At 38.8% G+C, this 19,705-nt stretch overlaps 1 long non-coding RNA gene across 2 annotated transcripts in view; it reads right to left on the minus strand.

Moving 5' to 3' along the window:
- The window catches only part of LOC147576805 (uncharacterized), a 168,877-nt gene extending 149,512 nt beyond the window's left edge, over positions 1 to 19,365 (minus strand). For both annotated transcript variants that reach the window (XR_015241154.1, XR_015241153.1), the window contains exon 1: positions 19,103 to 19,365. This is a non-coding gene — a long non-coding RNA (uncharacterized LOC147576805). The remainder of the gene's footprint in view (positions 1 to 19,102) is intronic.
- Positions 19,366 to 19,705: the final 340 nt, after the last annotated feature.

The following is a 19,705-nucleotide window of genomic DNA, read 5'->3' on the forward strand; positions in this document are numbered from 1 at the left end:
GATTGAATGTAAATGCTTGGAATCAAGAGGCAAGGGTTTTCTAGGCAGCAGGGAGAACATGAGGAAATACACAGAGGTGGTAAGACACGTAAGAAGCCAGGTATATGAGGAGTTAAGACTTAAGTTGGGGTCAGGTTGTGGAAGGTCTCAAGTGGTAAAGTTAGGCCTGGTTGAGCTATTAAGCAGAGATGCAGTCAATGGGTACACTCAGGATAAATTAAGACTGGGAAATACTTGAAGTTGGAGGTACCACCATGGATAGAGATATTTATTTCACTTTAAGAATGAGATTGAATCTGAGTGAGGATTTACCGTAAAATGAAAAATGGAATCACACCTGAAGCTGCCTTGACTTTATGGGTCCCATATCCCACTTGAGAGAAATAACCCAGAAACTTGACAACAGTAAAATTGAATTTTCCATCTTTCAATTATTTGAGTGTCAGCCACAGCCAAGCTGCTATGGTTTTTCAGTACTCTTTGGGTTAAAATTATTTGGTTCAAAAGGTAAAATCCTATTAGCAGCGAACGGCAGAGGGATCTTGATACAAAGCCTTTGCTGTCCACAGACACTGCCTATGGGCAGATTTTTCTGGGTTAGGCACTGTGTGAAGACAGTCCGCTTATTTCCAGTGGAAAACAAGAGTCTTCCAAGAGGGAGCAAAAGGAACAGGCATTACAGTCTTCTGCTTTGGCCAAAGAAAGAGGCTTAAGAGGGGCGCCTGGGTGGCACAGTCGGTTAAGCGTCCGACTTCAGCCAGGTCACGATCTCGCGGTCCGTGAGTTTGAGCCCCGCGTCAGGCTCTGGGCTGATGGCTCAGAGCCTGAAGCCTGTTTCCGATTCTATGTCTCCCTCTCTCTCTGCCCCTTCCCCGTTCATGCTCTGTCTCTCTCTGTCCCAAAAATAAATAAACGTTGAAAAAAAAAAATTAAAAAAAAAAAAAAAAAGAAAGAGGCTTAAGAGTTGGAAACATTTCTTAGTAGAGAAAGGTAGTATTTTGGTAGTAATACACTTTGTTCTTTAAAGTAAGTTGGCTAAAATCACTTTTCCACTCTAATCTAGATATATGCCATTGGTGCTATACTTTCAGAACACACCTTACTCTGTGGGTGAATAACAAATGTTTTCCTTACGGTGGGGTGAAATAAGGCTGGTATTTATCCTATGTAACTTGGCTTTGTTTCCCATCACTCTCACCTGCTCAGCCAGGGTCATTAATTCAGTATGCCCAACTCTGTTGAGAGGAGCCCCAGTTAGTAAATCGCTATACAATAAGAGAACCATGTATTCTAAGGGAAACAGCCAGCTGTTCCATGCCTGCCTTCAATTTTGAGGCAGCCAAGACTTCTGAGGCTTGTCATTTACCAAAGATCTGAAAAAGCCTGATATCAGACATGCTTCTTTTATCTGTATCTGTTGAAAATCAGGTACCAGGAAAAAATACAAAGGAACAAGAAATGTCCTGACCATGTCATTAACAGGGTTACAATCAGGGTTGTAAGTTTTTACTATGTAAAACTGTCATCACATCACATTTAGAAAGTTACCCAAAGACATTTTCCTCCCAATCCTCAGTTTCTAACCTATCACTTCTACTTACGGCATAAAGATCTCAGAAGTATCACTGATATATTCTCTCCTGTTTTCATCATTTAGAATATCATTCGTGTCAGCCTTCCTCTCTCTGTGCCTTGCCAACAACCTGGACCAGATCCTCAATCATTCACACCTAGGCTGTGGCCATTTTCTTCTGTCTGGCGTCTCTGTCTCCTGGCTGTACATCTCAGCTCAATATGTCCTCTTTCAATGCCAAATTCATCATGATATTTCTTAGTTTAAAACCTTTAATGGTTTTCTGTTTCCTAAAAGTCCGTCACCTGGCTTTTGGGTCTCTCTACATTATGGCCTCATCTCTATTTTGCCTCCTCTACTGTTCTCTAATTCATCACTCCTACTTATGCAGATGCACCACCCATCCATCCATCATGAACCTATGGAGCAAACATTCACATCTGCACACTGAGCACAGGGTCTTCCACACAAAAAAAGTTCAATTAATACTTGCTGCATAAATGAGTCTATGAATCAAAGAATTCTTTTCCACTCTTTCCTACACGCAATGGCCTTTACCCAACCATATCCAAACCTAGTGATCCTTCCATATCTAGGTCAGGCCAGCCTCCCCTGGCAAGCCTTTTCCTACCACTCTGATCATTTGCTTTTTTTTCTCTGAGTTCTCACGGCATCTGTTGTCCTTAACTGTATCACAAAGTGTTTCAGTAGTCACCAATTTCTCTTTTAGTTCTCTTTTATTGTTTTTTAGATAGTCTGATCTCTCAAAAGAAAGCTCAAGTTTTGTGAAGAAAAATTATTTGCCTTGTGCCATTTTGAACCCCTTACATAAATAAACAACAAGTCAGGGCTAGTAAATGCTATTAGATAATTTAGTGTATCTACCCAGCCACAACCTTTTCTAACATTTTTAAAAATGTTTATCTTTGAGAGAGAGAGAGAGAGAGACAGAAAGCATGAGCAAGGCAAGGGGCAGAGAGACAGGGAAACACAGAATCCAAGGCAGGCTCCAGGCTTGGAGCTGTCAGCACAGAGCCTGATGTGGGGCTTGAACCCACTAACCACAAGATCATAACCTGAACCAAAGTAAGTGCTTAAATGACTGAGCCACCCAGGCACCCTAACCAAAACCTCTTCTAATAGAATATTCTTTGTTCACAATTTTGGCTGAGTAAACAATGTATAGACCTTGAATATTTCCTTGGGAAACAGCTTTTTAAACCAGGTGAACACTTGAATCATCCAAACTACTGCAAAAAGTTTGGCCATCCATATTACTGCAAAAAGATAAGCTATAGTTTAAATTTAGTTCATATATATTGATAAACTAAATTAGCTAATGGCAGAAAAGAGGGAAATTTGTTACACATACAATCAATGAGTCATATTAATAAAGGGCCTTCTGGTAAAGACTCTTGCCCTCTTCTAAGTGCTCCAGCCCCAGCTTTCAGGGTGCCCAGCTGCACCACAGGTCCTATATTCATTATTCAAGTCCCATCATGTCCTGACACCATTTTCTCTAAGTTAGTTTGGTAGTCTTTTCTGAGAAAACATGTTCTTTGGGAAGTGACCAAGATTTCTCTCTCCTCCCTGGCTCTCTGCCATGGTCCTTTGGCTCTTTGTTCCTTGACATGGTCAATCTTGCCATTTTTCTCATGTTTGCCTTTTCTTTTGTCATGGGACCTTACTCTGGAATTAGAACACAGTGAAACTGAGGTCCCAAAGTAGCAATAAATTGTAGTACACGTTTTAAGAGTCATGAAACTGAGTGAACCAAAACAAAATAAGAGTTTCTGATGGAGGTATCAAAATATTTGTCATAAAAGTGAAACAAAATGTTTTACAACAGACTCTCATGGAAAAATTTGAGCCAGAATTGAATACACACCTTTTCTATAACTACTGAATTAGGACAAAACCAGAGTACCAAAATCCGGTATAAACAAAGATCCAAATGCTCGATCATATTTCATTTGTTTGATCCTCTGACCCGACATGGATTTTTGGTGTTAAAATGCATTGCTTGACAGTAATAACAATATCTTATGTTTGAATAGTGCTCTGTCATTTACTAAGTGTTTCATGTCCACATTAGAAGTTGTTGAGAACATGGACTCAAAAGCTATGGCTCCTGATCCATTGCTTACAGCTGTGTGAACTTGAGCAAGTTTTTCTTATCTTCTCTGTTTTTCAGTTTCCCCATTTGTGAAATGGGAACAAGTTAGCATCTATGTCATTGGGTCAATGGGAAAGTTAATGTCAATAATATGCAAAGCATTTAAAATAGTGCTTATGCATGATAAGCACTTTATTAGTCTTAGCTATGAAGAGGAATAATTCTATTGAGTCTCCACAATCACCCTGCAAGGTAGGCTGAGCAAAGATAATTATAGATACTTTATTTTTGAGGAAATCAACACTCTGAGAGAACTAATGACTTGTTAATGGTAGTTGTGTGCTATTTTCTAATTTTTAATTTTTTTAATGTTTATTTATTATTGAGAGACAGAGAGAGACAGCATGAACAGGGAAAGGAAAGAGAGAGAGAAAGATACAGAACCTGCAGCAGGCTGCAGGCTCTGAGCTGTCAGCACAGAGCCTGATGCAGGGCTGGAACTCATGAACCGCAAGATCATGACCTGAGCTAAAGTCAGATGCTCAACAGACTGAGCCACCCAGATGTCCCGAGGCCTTTTCTTTTTTCTTTTTTTTTTCAACGTTTTTTTTTTTTTTTTTTTTTTTTTAATTTATTTTTGCGACAGAGAGAGACAGAGCATGAACGGGCGAGGGGCAGAGAGAGAGGGAGACACAGAATCGGAAACAGGCTCCAGGCTCTGAGCCATCAGCCTAGAGCCCGACGCGGGGCTCGAACTCACGGACCGCGAGATCGTGACCTGGCTGAAGTCGGACGCTTAACCGAGTGCGCCACCCAGGCGCCCCTCCTAGGCCTTTTCAACTTCAAGTCCAAGGATGTTTGATGATAGAAAATTTGGAACTATCTATACAATTCACATTGATTGACAGAAATAAATGCCTCTTATATACACAGATGGTCCCTCAAGCAGCTGTGTTAGTAGGCACCAGGCCCCCAGTGACTAGACCAGACTTGGGCATGTAATCATAGTTCATTGAGTATTCTTTTGTTAGGAACTGGAATCTAGGAAGGAAAGAGTAAAAATAAAAATAAAATTGAGAGAGAAAGAGTGAGAAACCCACTATGGCTAGAGCTCAAACATGTAATCTTGGGAACTATAAGTAGCCATGTTCCTCCTGCATCACTATATTCCACTAGGTGCCTAATGAAGCAGAAATGAAAGATAAAAGATGAATACTTATTTATTTGCCAACAGTTTTCCCGTTTCTATTTTTCACCCTTTCTGAGAGCTGGCTATATTCCCTCAGAGAGGAAGAGTAGTCCATGAGACAAAACTTAGCCATAGCAAGGAAATGTTGACTAGTGAATAATAGCACCAACTCTGGATTGGACTATTCGAACTCAAATCTTGTGTCTATCATTTAATAGCTATGTGACCTTGGTTAAAACCTCTGGGATCACTTTCCTCATCTGTAAAATGCAGATGACAATAGTACCCACCTCATCAGTGCCAATATGAAGAAAAAATGAGAAAACTATAATGCTTTTAGAGTAATGCGTGGGACTATAAATGCTCAATAACTATTCGCTGCTACTCTGCTTATAATAAATTCCACTTTGGGACTAAAGCCAGGTCAAAATATTCTTTTTCTGGCTTTTATTTGCTCATTGGTAGGCTGCAAACTTGCAGACATTAGGTAGGTAGGCATCACTCAGCTAATGTGAACTGACATGTTGCAGAAAGGCTACAACTGAGGAATTTGATTTTTTTTAAATCCCAAATCAATTCACAAAAGAAATCTGCAAAGAGGTAAACATTAGACAGTTTAAACTATGCTATTTTCTACTTAATAAAAGGAGAAGGCCTGTGCATGTGTTATGTTCAGGTTAGATGCCAGTTATGTGGAAAGACACCATAACTCAGACATATTGAACAAAATAGAGATTTGAGGGGCACCTGGGTGCCTCAGTTGGTTAAGTGCCCAACTCTTGACTTTGGCTCAGGACATGATGTCATGGTTTGTGGGATTGAGCCCCTCCACGGAGCCTGCTTGGGATTCTCTCTGTCCCTCTCTCTTAGTCCCTCTCCAGCTCACACACCCATGTGCTCTATTTCTCTCTTTCTCTCTGTCTCTCAAAATAAATAAAGAAACTTAAAATTATTTTCTAAGACAAAAAAATAGAGATTTGAAGTAAAAGTGCTTTTCCCCAAAGCATTAAGTGTGTCATGTGTGAACCATTATCCATGCCCTTTCCAAGAATCTGTGTCTCATTATATTATTTAAGGGAAAGAGGCATTTGGGAAACTGTCCTTGTGTATGTCTTAGGGATAAACCATTTTATCTATTCTTTAATTTTTTTAAGTTTTTTTAAACATTTATTTATTTTTGAGAGACAGCGAGAGACAGAGCATGAGTAGGGGAGTGGCAGAGAGAGAGGGAGACACAGAATCTGAAACAGGCTCCAGGCTCTTAGATGTCAGCATAGAGGTCGATGCAGGGCTCAAACCCATGAACCATGAGATCATGACCTGAGCTGAAGTTGGAGGCTTAACCAACTGAGCCCCACAGGCACCCCTGTAAGTCACTTCTTTAGAGCTTCCTCATGGCTCTCCTAAACCAGTCATCATAGTAGTTCAATCAAGAAAGAAATATGTATTAAGTATCTATTATATGATAGGCACTAGGTACAAAGGATATAGCTGTGGATAAAATAGATGCTGACTTCATAGCAATTAAAGACAGTAGATTCTTCAAAGCCTAAATTTTCAGATAGTTCCAATCCTGGGAGAAATATTAACTGTAGGAAAGACCCTTATGATTCATAAGGTATGAATTCAGAGATTTTCACAAATTCCTCAAAACTAGGAGAACAACAAAACCACAGTGAGGAGGGCTCATTCATTAGTTAAACATTAGAGACCTTCAAGTGTATCATGGAATAGCTGAAATCAAGACCATTAAATTTGTGAATGAAAAGTTTCTCTTACGCTCACAACGAATTAAGAATTTGTCATCACCTCATTTCTCCATTGTCTGTTTTCTGAGTACCCTATAAGCTCATTCAAAGCATGTATTTCTACAGTTGCCATTTCCCTATTAGTTTGTGTAATTATTGATTAATTTATCTGTATCACTGGACTAGATGACCCCCACAAGGGTGGCCACCTTCCCATGTTTTCTGTTCACCATTGCATCCTTAGTGCCTAGCACCATACTTCATACACAACATATAATAAAAACCATTTGTTGAATGGATAAGTAAATGAATGAATGAGACCCTTCTCTCAGTCATACTAGAACATTCATACTCTAAAGGATTTTACAATACTTCTAAGTAGTCCACTGGGGAACTTCAAGCTTTTGCTGACAAACCTATCATTACCAAATCTTTCCTGAAAGTCTAGAGAGCCTGTTGTGCATTTTGTTAAATAAATATTTTCAATGGAAGTAAATATTCATAATTTAAGAGTGGCCTTTATACATAAAAAAGGAGTCAAAGGTCACACTTGGTAAAATATTTGAAAAAACGAAAATACTTGCATGTAAATTTTGCTCTAAATTCTTGGGTAAATAGCCATTGCCAAAATTGTTTTTAGAGCTGTATATTTTATCTCCCCACTATCAGTGTATAAAGATGCTTATTTAATTGCCTTTCTCCTAATATTAAGTGCTATCATTTAAATGTTTGCTAATGTGCTAGAAACAATTATTTATCATCGTGATGTGTAATTCTTTCACTTCTCATAAAAATTCAACATTTTCCTCTTGTCATTTGTATTTGTATTCAATTTTTCTTAATAATAAAATCTATTGATTTTTCCCTTTGCAATCTCCTTTACTTCTATCCTTAGCAAATCTTTTTTAAATTTATTTTCTTTAAAACTTTTTTTCTAATGTTATTATTTTGAGAGAGAGATAGAGTATGAGTGGGGAGGGACAGAGAGAAAAGGAGACACAGAATAAAAAGCAGGCTCCAGGCTCTGAGCTGTTAGCACAGAGCCTGATGCGGGGCTTGAATTCACAGACCATGAGATCGTGACCTGAGCCAAAGCTGGATGCTTAACTGACTGAGCCACCTAGGCACCCCTGAAAAATTTTTTTTTAAATCCTGAGCTTAAATAATCACTTTTATTCTTGTTTATTTTTTTAAGACACCACTAATTTTTTTAATACTCAACAGTTTAATTTTACTTAAATATAGAGTGGAGTATGGTGTTTACTAAATTCTCTAATTTTGGTTTTTACATGCTCTATTTTTATGGTGTGTGTGTGTGTGTGTGTGTGTGTGTGTGTGTGTGTGTGTGTGTTTCTTCTTTATTTAACCCTTATTTAGTTATTTAATAAAATGTAGAATTGATGCTTTGGATAACAAGCCTTTCTCTTTTCTCATCTCTTTCCTCTGGCAGGAGAGCTACTTACTTTTATTTTATTTTATCCTATTTTGAATAGGTCTTAAGTTTTCCCCAATATGTGAGTGGCTTTGAAAGGGAAACAAAGGACAAGAACAAGTTTGCCTTGTTTAAATCTCATGTATGATCTTTATCAAAGATGAAGAGATTATTTTCTGCATGACTTTCAGAAAAGATCTTAGTCAACCATTGGCTATAGATTAGCAAGTGTTTCCTGCTAGACTATATGAAAAGGTCTTTGGTTTCAGTTCATAGAGATTAAAAGAAGAGAGAATGTACTTAAATCACCTAGTTTTTAGATATAAAAAAAAAAACAAAGCATAATGGATAAATGAGATAATACAATATATGTTGACAATACCTAGCATAATGTATGGCACATAAAAAATATCAGCAGATGTAAGTTTTCCTGGTCTATACCAAATGTAAAAGCAAAATATCTTTTTTTTTATGTCATAAAGCAGAGATTCAAGGACATTGGCCTTAGAATCATATTGCCAGTGAAGAATTTCTGCTCAGTACTTAGCTGTGTCATCTCAAGTAGGTTACTCAATCTCTTTGTACTTGGTTTCCTCAATGTAAAATAAGAATCTAGTTCTGTAGTACTTTGGATTATGTCTAGCAGCATATAGTTATGGTAGTTTGTTTATTTGTTTATTTATTTATTTATTTAGTAAAAGAATCACAGAGGGAGACCATACATGGAATATACAGTGTTTTCTAGTATTCCCAGGAACCCCAGGCCATATCTATTCTGCATCCTTAACAAGTGGCTTGCATCCTTAAAGTCATCCTGAATCCATGATAGTTGCTAGAACTCCAGTCATTTTGTATACATTTAATGCATTGAGAACCTAAAATCAAATTGGGGCTCCCTTTCTGAGGAAAAGGAGAGAATTACTAACATGTAGGAATCTAGTAGTAACTGCCACATAATAAGTCTTTTGCAGGGTAGGTGAGATAATGAAATAGGATGAGGTGTGTAAGATGTCAAGGACACTGCCTAGGACATAGGAGTAGAGCATTTAAGCGGCATTTACCATTGACCATATTACAAAGCAAATAAGTCACAGAGTCAAGATCTGTATGTATCTAAGTCTCCAGCTCTTTTTTATCTTTCATTTATCATGTATTAGTAATATATTAATGAATAAAACATAGTGGGATATTTAGAGGTTTCTACTAGCTACTAATGTATAGGTTTTTAATGGGGCGAATTCTGCTTGGTCCTTTCTTCCAAGGCCTACAAGTTTACAGATTCTGAAACTTGATTTTGTCAACCTATGATAACAGATGTGTCTTAGAGCAGACTTGCAGTAAACAAGCCTACACTGACCAATGTATAGTTATTATGATGTCAACTTATTAATTTACACTGAGACAGAGAACTTCCGAAGGAAAGGACACTATAATACTTGGCCTACATATTCATTCCCTGAGGGTGACCTAACCCTAAACCAAAATTTTATTTGAGAGTTATTAGTGAATATAATGGTAAGACAAAAACAAAATGAGCTTAAATTGGAAAATCACATCCTCTAGCTAAATGCCACCTTCTCTCTGGTGGCATGCTGGGTTCATACTGACCTTTCCACATTTGTTTTTTTCTTTTTCCTTTTCCCCCATATCATCTATACTTCCCATCTTCTCTTTAAAAAATATTAAAATTAGCCCCTAAGTCAGTTATTGCAAAAATTTGCTAATTATTCGATGCTAAATCTTATACCTAGGTCCTGGCCCAGATCTACTTAACCTGAATTTATAGGCACTTAAAGAGAGGTAGCCCAGGAATCCATGTATTGAAAATTGCCCCCAGATGATTCTGCCGAATGACTCTCCCTGGCCTGCTTCTAGGAATCAGTGGTCTAGTCTACAGCTTTTCTAATACAGTTAATATACTGAAGTGAGAGGCAGAGGAGGGAGCTGGGGAAGTTGAAAGCACAGATCTCTCTGAGAAGACATTTTACACTGCAGGTAAGTGTTATCCTCTCCCATTCCCTTTTAGTTTACCCTGAAATTCTGAAGAACTTTCTTCCTACTTGCCTTGAGAGTTATGTTATAGGAGTCACTGTGACTAATTCTGTCATCAGGGAAGGGACAATCAGTCAGTACTTAGCAGACATATTCACTGGATTAGAATGCAGAAAATGATTCACATGCTAAACTAGAAGGAAAAACTTTGGTGGAGCAAAAGAAGGAACAACCACTCTTGACTGGACAGGTTAGGTAAGGGTCTAGGAAGGCAGTGGCATTTAAGTTCAGTTTTTACTACTGGGTGGGATTTTGACAAGTGACAACTGAGAAATATGAGTCTGGGCAAAGGGAGCACTGTGTGCACAGGCATAGAGGTCTGACACTGTAGCATCATCTCTTTGGGCTTACACCAGAGGTCAACTCTGTTCCTTCCCTTGACTTGCCTATAACATGATTCTCCTGAGCTTTGGAAAATTCCATGTGGGTACCTGATGCTGCCCATGTTGAAAGGTTGGTAGAGTTTTGAGAGCCTGATCCAAAGCTGTGTCTTATTAACAAAAAAGGAAATAATAACAGATAGAGAAGATCAAGCCAAGCCCTGTGGGAGGTTAAAATTGGAGGTGAATAAGGTTTCATTGTCTTGTAAGTAGTCTTCTGAGACAAAGAATTGTGTTAACACAGATGTTCTGATTCATTAGCAAGATACCTTAAGAAATGAAAAGACCTTGAAGGCTATTGTAAAGGTTTGGCTTTTATTCTCAGTAATATGAGAGGGTCTTGGAAGGTTTTAAGCAAAGGACTGTCAGGATCCAACTTATATTTTAAAGGAATCCCTCTCGCTATTGTGTTGATATACGTGGGGGTGTGGGGAGGGGATTTAACGTGAAAGCAGAAACCAATTAGAAGACTTTTGCTGAAATCCAGGCAAGTGATAATGGTATCTTGAACCAGGTGCAAGTAGATTGCTGTGAAGTGTTCTGATTCTGTATTTTAAATGTACATCAAATGATAGTTATGAAGGTATGAAAGAGGAAAGAAGGAAAGAGAAGAAACAAGCAATTGTTTTGACTGAGCAATGGAGTGGACAACAGGTTTGGCAGAAACATTTTAGTATTTTAATGCCTAGTATAACAGTAAACAGCTAATTATTTTACAGTTCTTTATAATTCCAAGGGAATTTATATTATTACATTATTTTATCATTTGGACAACCCTGAGATAGAATTATTGTCATCTCATTTTACAGAAAATAAAACTATGACTCAGGGAAATAAAATTACTTGGTCTAAGACTGCACAGCCAGTTGGTGATGGGACTCAAATTTTAACTCAGGCCTGACAGATCCATCCAGGTTATACTTTGCCTTTTAATTTACTGTTTATCTAGTATTTATTCAGACTAAGAGTACTTCTGCTTTCACAGTGATTTCTTATACTCCAATCTATGTAACCAAAGCAGCTACAGCTAATGCCATTCTGGGGAGATGCAGACACAAAGGGAAAGGTGAGAGAAATGCTTGAATGTATAACTGTACTTCTCTAGCAAATGGACACACTTAGCCATGCACACTTGTGACCTGAAGTGGCAACTTATTTTGCAAATTTCTGAGATATAGAAGAGTTCAATTAAAAGGAGGAGGCAATCAGGTGTCATGAAGGTAGTCCTTACATTGGGACTTGAAGTTAGAAGACCTAGTTCAAGTTTTAGCTTTCCAGAATATTAGCTGTCTGATGGTGTTTCTGTCAAAAAGCTAATGCAAATCCTATTTAGGATGAAATATTATTATTAAAGTTAATAATAATAATTAACAACTCATGAATGGCACTGATCACAAACATTATATTTTTTTAGCTACCATTCATCCTGCAAAGGAGGATCTTACTGATGAGAATTCTGACATCAGTAAGTAGAGCTGGTACTGTTGGTAAACAGAAGTGAAAGACATTAATTCCATTGCTTTTTTTAAAATTTTTTTTAATGTTTATTTATTTTTGAAAGAGAGAGAGAGAGAGAGAAAGAGACAGAGAGAACAAAAGCAGAGAAGGGGCAGAGAGGGAGACACAGAATCTGAAGCACGCTCCAGGCTCCAAGCTGTCAGCACAGAGCCCAACACAGGGCTCGAACTCACGAGCTGTGAGATCATGACCTGAGCTGAAGTCACACACTCTACTGACTGAGCCACCCAGGCGCCCAATTCCATTACTCTTCATAGAAAACTTGTCATACTAAGTCCTCTGAAACACCTGGGCTAACCCTCTATTTTTTTCATTTGCCAGGAATTTTGGCTGAATTCAGGAACCCTTGATCTAATAAAAACCCTAAAATACAATGTTAGTGAAAAAATGTCTAAGCTCTCTCCTTAGCTCTTCTTCCTCTCTGCCCATTCTCTGTCCAAACACAACTTGTCACTTCAGTCAATGCCAGATGCATGGCAAGGTGAATTTATATTCAGTTGTTTGCCTGATTCAGATTGTGCATGTTTCTTAGCACTCTTAATGTCTCTCTGGATGCTTTGCATGTGCTTCCTGAGCAGCAGAGGCATGTGTTGATGAAAAGGAATTAACACACAGTAATCAAAATGGTCCCTGCTAGGGCAAGAAAGGGTATAATGGAATCATCTTGAAAGAGGACCATTTTCCATGGGTGTATAGATACTATCACGTGCAGCCTTGCCCATCTGTTGGCAGAACGGATTTTTAGCATATTGTCCACAGATGGATGATGTTAGGAGTGGCTACAATCCCTTGCCCCAGGCTTCTGAGCCAGAAGTGTGTCAGACTCATCTCTGGAGAATACTGCTGCTATATAGCATGTCTCACTCCTTTGCTGCTAGTGTTTTCCAAGTTGGCAACTGCATAAGCATATGATATTCGTTATTTAAAAAAAAAAGTGAGAAGTCATTTGGGATCTTCCTAAATTATTCTCTCTAGGAAAGAAGCTGAGAGAAAGAAAGATTTTCAAATCTGATTCCAATCTCGCAAATCATTTGAACCAGAGTGTCTTCCTAACCTTGGCCTGCCAGCTGCTCTGCTCTGCCTCTCCTGAACCCCATCCATTTATGATTTTCGAGCCACCTGTCAGTATGATAAGCAGGAGAGAGGCTACAGCAAGAGGGCAAATTAGATGTGAATGTCTCTGTGAGCCTCTCTGTCAATGGAAGCAAATGCAATTACATGTTGAGCAGGCAGAGGATCCAAACCAGAGAGCTGCATGCTGTAGCAGAAAGCCACTGGAATGTGAGCTAGGAAATGGGCTCTAGTCTAATCCACAAGGGCTTCTGTATAGATGAAGTGACATTACATATGTTCTACGTCCAGTTACGACATACAGCAGATGCTCCATCTTTCTTTTTCCTGGTCCTGACTCTTTCATGAATTAATTGTGGTACTGAATAAATGAGCCATGCTCTCTACAATCTCATCTCTGGTGGCAGAAGAGCCCAGAATGAAGAGCTCATATTTAGACACTATGTTGCCAAGCACTGTGCTAAGTGTTTAACATAAATTGTTACATTTGATCCTCATAACCACCCCTTATGGTGGATATTATCAGTGTGAGTCAAATAAGACATAGAACACTCTTGCCCAAGGTCATGCAAACTTTATTTTTTTAAGTTATTATTTTAATTCCAGTTAGTTAACATAGAGTGTTGTATGAGTTTCAGGTGTACAATATAGTGATTCCAAAATTCCATACATCACCCAGAACTCATTACAATAAGTGCACCCCTTAATCCCCATCATCCATTTAACCCATACCCCCATCTCATAACCATCAATTTGTTCTCTACCTTTAAGAGTCTATTTTCTTGAATTGTTGCACTTTTTCTCCCCTTTGCTTATTTGTTTTGTATCTTAAATTCTCACTGGAGTGAAATCGTTTGGTGTTTTGTCTTTCTTGGACTTATTTTGCTTAGCATTATACTCTCTAGCTCCATCCAGGTCGTTGCAAATGGAAATATTTCATTCTTTTTATGGCTGAATAATATTCCTGTGTGTGTGTGTGTGTGTGTGTGTGTGTGTGTGTGTGTAACCACCTCTTCTGCTTCCATATTTTTGTAATTGCTATTGTAAAAAATGCTACTATAAATGTAGGGGTGTACGTATCCCTTCGATTTAGTGTTTTTGTATTCTTTGGGTAAATACCCAGTAGTGTGACTGCTGGATTGTGGTTCTATTTTTAACTTTTTGAGGAAACGCCACACTGTCTTCCACAGTGGCTGTACCAGTTTGTATTTCCAACAATGTACGAATGTTCCTCTATCTCCACATCCTTGCCAACATGTGTTGTTTCTTGTGTTACTGGTTTTAGCCACTCTGACAGGTATAAAGTGATATCTCATTATAGTTCTGATTTGCATTTCCTTGGTGGAAAGTTTTTACATGTCCATTGGCCATATGTATGTCTTCATTGGAAAAATGTTCACGTCTTCTGCCCATTTTTTTTAAATTGTATTATTTGTGTTTTGGGTGTTGAATTTTATCAATTCTTTATATATTTTGAATACTAACCCCTTATTGGCTATAACATTTGCAAACATATTTTACTATTCAGTAGGTTGCCTTTTAGTTTTATTGATTGTTTCCTACACTTCGCAGAATGTTTTAATTCGATATAGTCCCAATAGTTTACTTTCCTTTCCCTTTCCTCAGGGGACCTATCCAGAAAAATATTACTATGGCTGATGTCACAAAAGTTACTGCCTGTGTTCTCTTCTAGGATTCTTATGGTTTCAGGTCTCACATTTAGGTTTTTAATTCATTTTGAATTTATTTTTGTGTATGATGTAAGAAAGTGGTCCAGTTTTCCCAACACCATTTGTTGAAGAGACTGTCTTTTTCCCATTGGATATTCCTTACTGCTTTGTCGAAGATTAATTGACCATATAGTTGTAGGTTTATTTCTAGGTTTTCTATTCTGTTCCATTGATCTATGTGACTATTTTAGTGCCAGTACCATACTGTTTTGATCACTACAGCTTTGTAATATGTAACTTGAAGTACAAAACTGTGATGCTTCTAGTTTTGCTTTGGTTTTTCAAGATGACTTTGGCTATTCAGGGATTTCTGTGGTTCCATACAAATTTTAGAATTGCTTGTTCTAGTTCTATGAAAAATGCTGTTGGTACTTTGAGATTGCATTAAATGTGTAGATTACTTTGGGGAGTATAGACATTTTAACAATATTTGTTCTTCCAACCCATGGACGTAGAATATCTGCATTTCTTTGTGGTCCTCAACTTCCTTTTTCCTTTTTTAAAGTTAATTTTTAAAAATTTGAATCCAAGGTAGTTAACATATAGTGTTGTAATAATTTCAGGAATAGAATTCAGTGATTCATCCCTTACATATAACACCCAGTGCTCATCCCAACGTGTCCTTCTTAATGCCCATCACTCATGTAGCCCATCCACCCCATCCAACACCCCTCCAGCAACCCTCAGTTTATTCTCTGTATTTAAGAGCCTTTCATGGTTTGTCTCCCTATTTATTTTAAAATTACTTTTGCTTCCCTTCCCTTATGTTCATCCGTTTTGTATCTTAAATTCCACATAGGAGTGAAATCATATGATATTTGTCTGTCTCTGACTTATTTCACTTAGCTTAATGCACTCTAGTTCCATCCACGTTGTTGTAAATGGAAAGATTTCGTTCATTTTGATTGCTGAGTAATTGTGGTCCTCAATTTCTTTCATCAGCGTTTTATAGTTTTCAGTGTACAGGTCTTTCACCTCTTTGGTTAGGTTTATTACTAGGTATCTTATTATTTTGGGTGCCAATGTAAATGGGATTGTTTTCTTAATTTCTCTTTCTGCTGCTTCATTAGTGGTGTGTAGAAATGCAACAGATTTCTGTACATTGATATTGTATCTTAAGACTTTACTGAATTTGTTTATCAGTTCTAGAAGTCTTTTTTTTTTTTTTTTTTTGGTGGTGTCTGTCAGGTTTTCTATATATAGTATCATGTCATCTGCAAACAGTGAAAGTTTTACTTGTTCCTTACTGATTTGGATGCCTTTTATTTCTTTTTGTTATCTGATTGCTGTGGCTAGGACTTTGAATACGTTGAATAAAAGTGGTGAGAGTGGACATCCTTGTCTTGTTCCTGATCTTAGGGGTAAAACTCTGTTTTTCCCCATAAGGATGATGTCAACTGTGGGTTGTTCATATAATGGGTATGCAAACTTTAAATGACATTTTGGGTTTGTGGACTCTAATATCAAGGACAATGAGAGAATTGGAAACAATGTTTCTCAAAGTCTTCCTCATGGCAGAGGAATGGGAACACATGAGATTACCTCACATCTTCTGTTTTGTCTTTAAAATTCATATGGGTTTGGGGTGCCTGGGTGGCTCCATTGGTTAAGCGTCTGACTTCAGCCCAGGTCATGATCTCATGGTTCCTGAGTTTGAGCCCCGCATCAGGCTCTGTGCTGACAGCTTGGAGCCTGGAGCCTGCTTTGGATTCTGTTTCACCCTCTCTCTCTGCCCCTCCCCAACTCACACTCTGTCTCTGTCTCTCTCAAAAGTAAATAAAAGTTAAAAAAATTAAAATAAAATAAAATAAATAAAATAAAATTCACAAGGGTTTATTTGCATTCTATCCCATAATGCATGTGTGATTGTTTTGATAAAAAATGAATGCCTTATAGCTGTGTTTATTTTCTGACTCTATGTGTTCCCTTCACAGTGTTAGTTCCTAGATACATGCACATCCAGAAATGTGTTAATAATCAACTTTGGTAGGTGATCTCGATGGTCCCTTCTATTTTTAATGATTTACAGGTTTAACTAATTGCCCTGGTTATCAAACAATTAGGATTATATAGATAAACAGTTGTCAGAGTTACTTAGAAATGTAATGCTGTATATTCCAAAGCTAATTGGTTAAAAATGTTGCTAATAGAGTAGTCTCCCTAGGCTAATGCAAGGGACAAGCTATTAGAGTTGACTGACCCACCTCTCCTGTGTAAGTATATCTCATATAGTCAACTGCCCATGTGAGACATGTGGGCACCTTTGAAGAAAGGGAATGTGTCATTTCTCGGCTCCCAAACCTATGTTGTTCAAAGGTCAACTGTAATAGGATTTGCTCTTGTATTATCTTCAGTAATTGATACATGTTTTACAGCTCCAGCCCTGACTTCTTCCCTGAGCTCTAAACCCTAATATCCACATCTTCCCTAAGACACATCTCAACTTCAACATGTCCTGATTCTCCTTCCAAAATCTGTTCCAACTGCAGCCTTTCCCAACTCAGAGGGAGCTCAATCCTGGTCAAAAAACCTTGAAGTCATTCTCAACTCTTCTTTCTTTAGCAGCTCACATCTAGTCCATCAACAAATCTTGAGGCATCCATCCTACACAGACATACAAAGTATCACCCCTTCTTGTGACTTCCACTGCTACCACCATGGTTTATAATTCACTTTCAGTTTCTTGTCTGTTAACAAGATTCTTAACAACCTCCCTGCTTACTAATTGCCTTCTAAACATTTATTCCAGGGATTCCAGAATGGTCCTCTTAAAATAAATTATATAAAGTTATTCTTTTGCTAAAAGCCCTAAAAGTAGAAGCCAAACTCCTTTTAATGGCATGGAAGCCGTTATATGAGTGGACTCTGGGCTTACTGGCATCATCAGCTACTGCAGGATCAGTCCCTCAGCCACATTAGACTTGGTGCAGTTCCTAACATTTTCAGACTTATTCTTTTCTCTGGGTCTTTGCATTTATCATTTCCTCTGTCTGGCACATTCTTTCCCTAGGTATGCTCATGATTTGCTTCTGTACCTTCTTCAAGTGTTTGCTCAGATATTACCTAGAAGTTAAATCTTTGCTGATGAACTTACTTAAAATTACTCCTCTTTCTTGAATGTTTCTCCTCTACCCAATTTATTTTTCTCCACATTACTTATTACTTTCTAATATATACTAGCCTTTGCTTTAAATTTATTTTTGGTTTCTTCCCCCACCCTCCCCCACATACATTCCTATTCATAATAAAAAGGAAGGCCCATGTAAACATAATTTTTGTTTTGTTCATTGCTGGACCTGCCAGAATCTAGAAAAGTGCCCTGGCACATATCATGCACCTATTAAGTATTTGTTATTTGAATGAATTACATATAAAGAGATATTTCAACTCTTTTCCATTGATCAAAAAACTTGTTAAAATTTATATTTTGGAAGAAAAATCCATATTTGGATGACAAAATAAGACAAGATTATTTGATATTTACTTTATATATTAAATGTAATTTAAACGTAGGTCGAAATGACACTACATATGACAAAGACAACCTGCCTTCATGATTTGTGTAAAGAGTATATTTGGAGTTTAAATAATCAAGTTGCTTATAACTTAAAATGTTCATGATTTGTCTCTAAATTAAACCAGACATGTTCGTGTTTAAACCCAAAGCGACTTGAGGCCTCACAGTGTTTAGGGGAATGAATGAAGGTGTTCCGAACCCATGCATCTCATTCTTATCAGCTGCTCATCCCCTCCTGCTCTCAGTGTCCCTGGCATTTCTGCGACTTCCCAACACTAGGGTCAATTTTTCTGCCAAGATGAGCGAGGCTCTTGGTGCCCTCTAGACGTCCCCACAAAGGCAGAATTGTGAAACTTTCCACCAGCCCGCCTCCCGGGTCCTCCGCAGCCTCTCCCGGTGCCGGTTAGTGTGGGTTTGACACCTGAGGCGTCCCCTATATCCTCTGGAGTGCGTCCAGTCCCCTCCCGGGGCCCTCCTCCGGCTGGAACCCGGGCAGGACTGCCGCCCTCTTCTGACCTTCTTCCCCTCCCTCCCGTGCACTGCTTGCCTGCTGTGAAAATGGCTGTGAACAGGTTCCGTTTTGAACTGGCCCTGGGGAAACAGGTCAGGAGCTGTGTGCACAAGGGTGAGGGATCAGAGCCGTCGGGCAACCGGGAACGAATTCTTTTAAACATTTATATGTGAAACAAATGCGGTGGAAACAAGTTTCCCGAAGAACAGACAAGATGACGGAAGTGGAGCCGGGGAAGAAGTGGAACTTGGGCAAGTTCACCTACCTTGGTGTGGAGCTCGACACAGCCTACCCCGGCTGAGGCTGCCTTGGCGCTCTGGGACCCGCCAGAGCTGGAGGAGGAAGCAGACGCCCGGCTACAGCGCCTGCGCAGAGCGCGCAGCGAGGCACCGCCCTGGGAGGCGGCCAGGTGGGAAAATGCACCTGCGGGCCTATCTGGACCCCAGCCCCAGGTAGTGGGCTTCTGCAACAGCCCGGCCTTCAACCAGGTGGAAGACCAGCCTGAGATGATTGAATACTACCTGAGGCTTAAAACCATGGTTGGCCCAATGAGCCACCCACCGCAGTAGCTTTATAGCCTGCTTGCCAATAAAGGTACAGCCTTCTCTTAAAAGGAAGGAAGGAGAGGGGCACCTAGGTGGCTCAGTCCCTTAAGCACAGGACTCTTCCTTAGGCTGGGGTCATGATCTAATGATTGGTGCTTTTGAGCCCCCTGTCAGTCAGAGTGGAGCCTGCTTGGGATTCTCTGTCTCCCTCCCTCTCTGCCCCTCCCCTGCTCCCTCTCTCTCTCTCTCAAAAATAAATAAAGTTTATTTTAAAAAAATAAAAGGAAGGAAGGAAAGAAGGAAGGAGAAAGCAAGCCTCTAGA

The sequence above is a fragment of the Puma concolor genome, chromosome D1 (genome assembly GCF_028749965.1).
Source record: "Puma concolor isolate L17-30 chromosome D1, mPumCon1.1.hap2, whole genome shotgun sequence".
Lineage (NCBI taxonomy): Eukaryota > Metazoa > Chordata > Mammalia > Carnivora > Felidae > Puma > Puma concolor.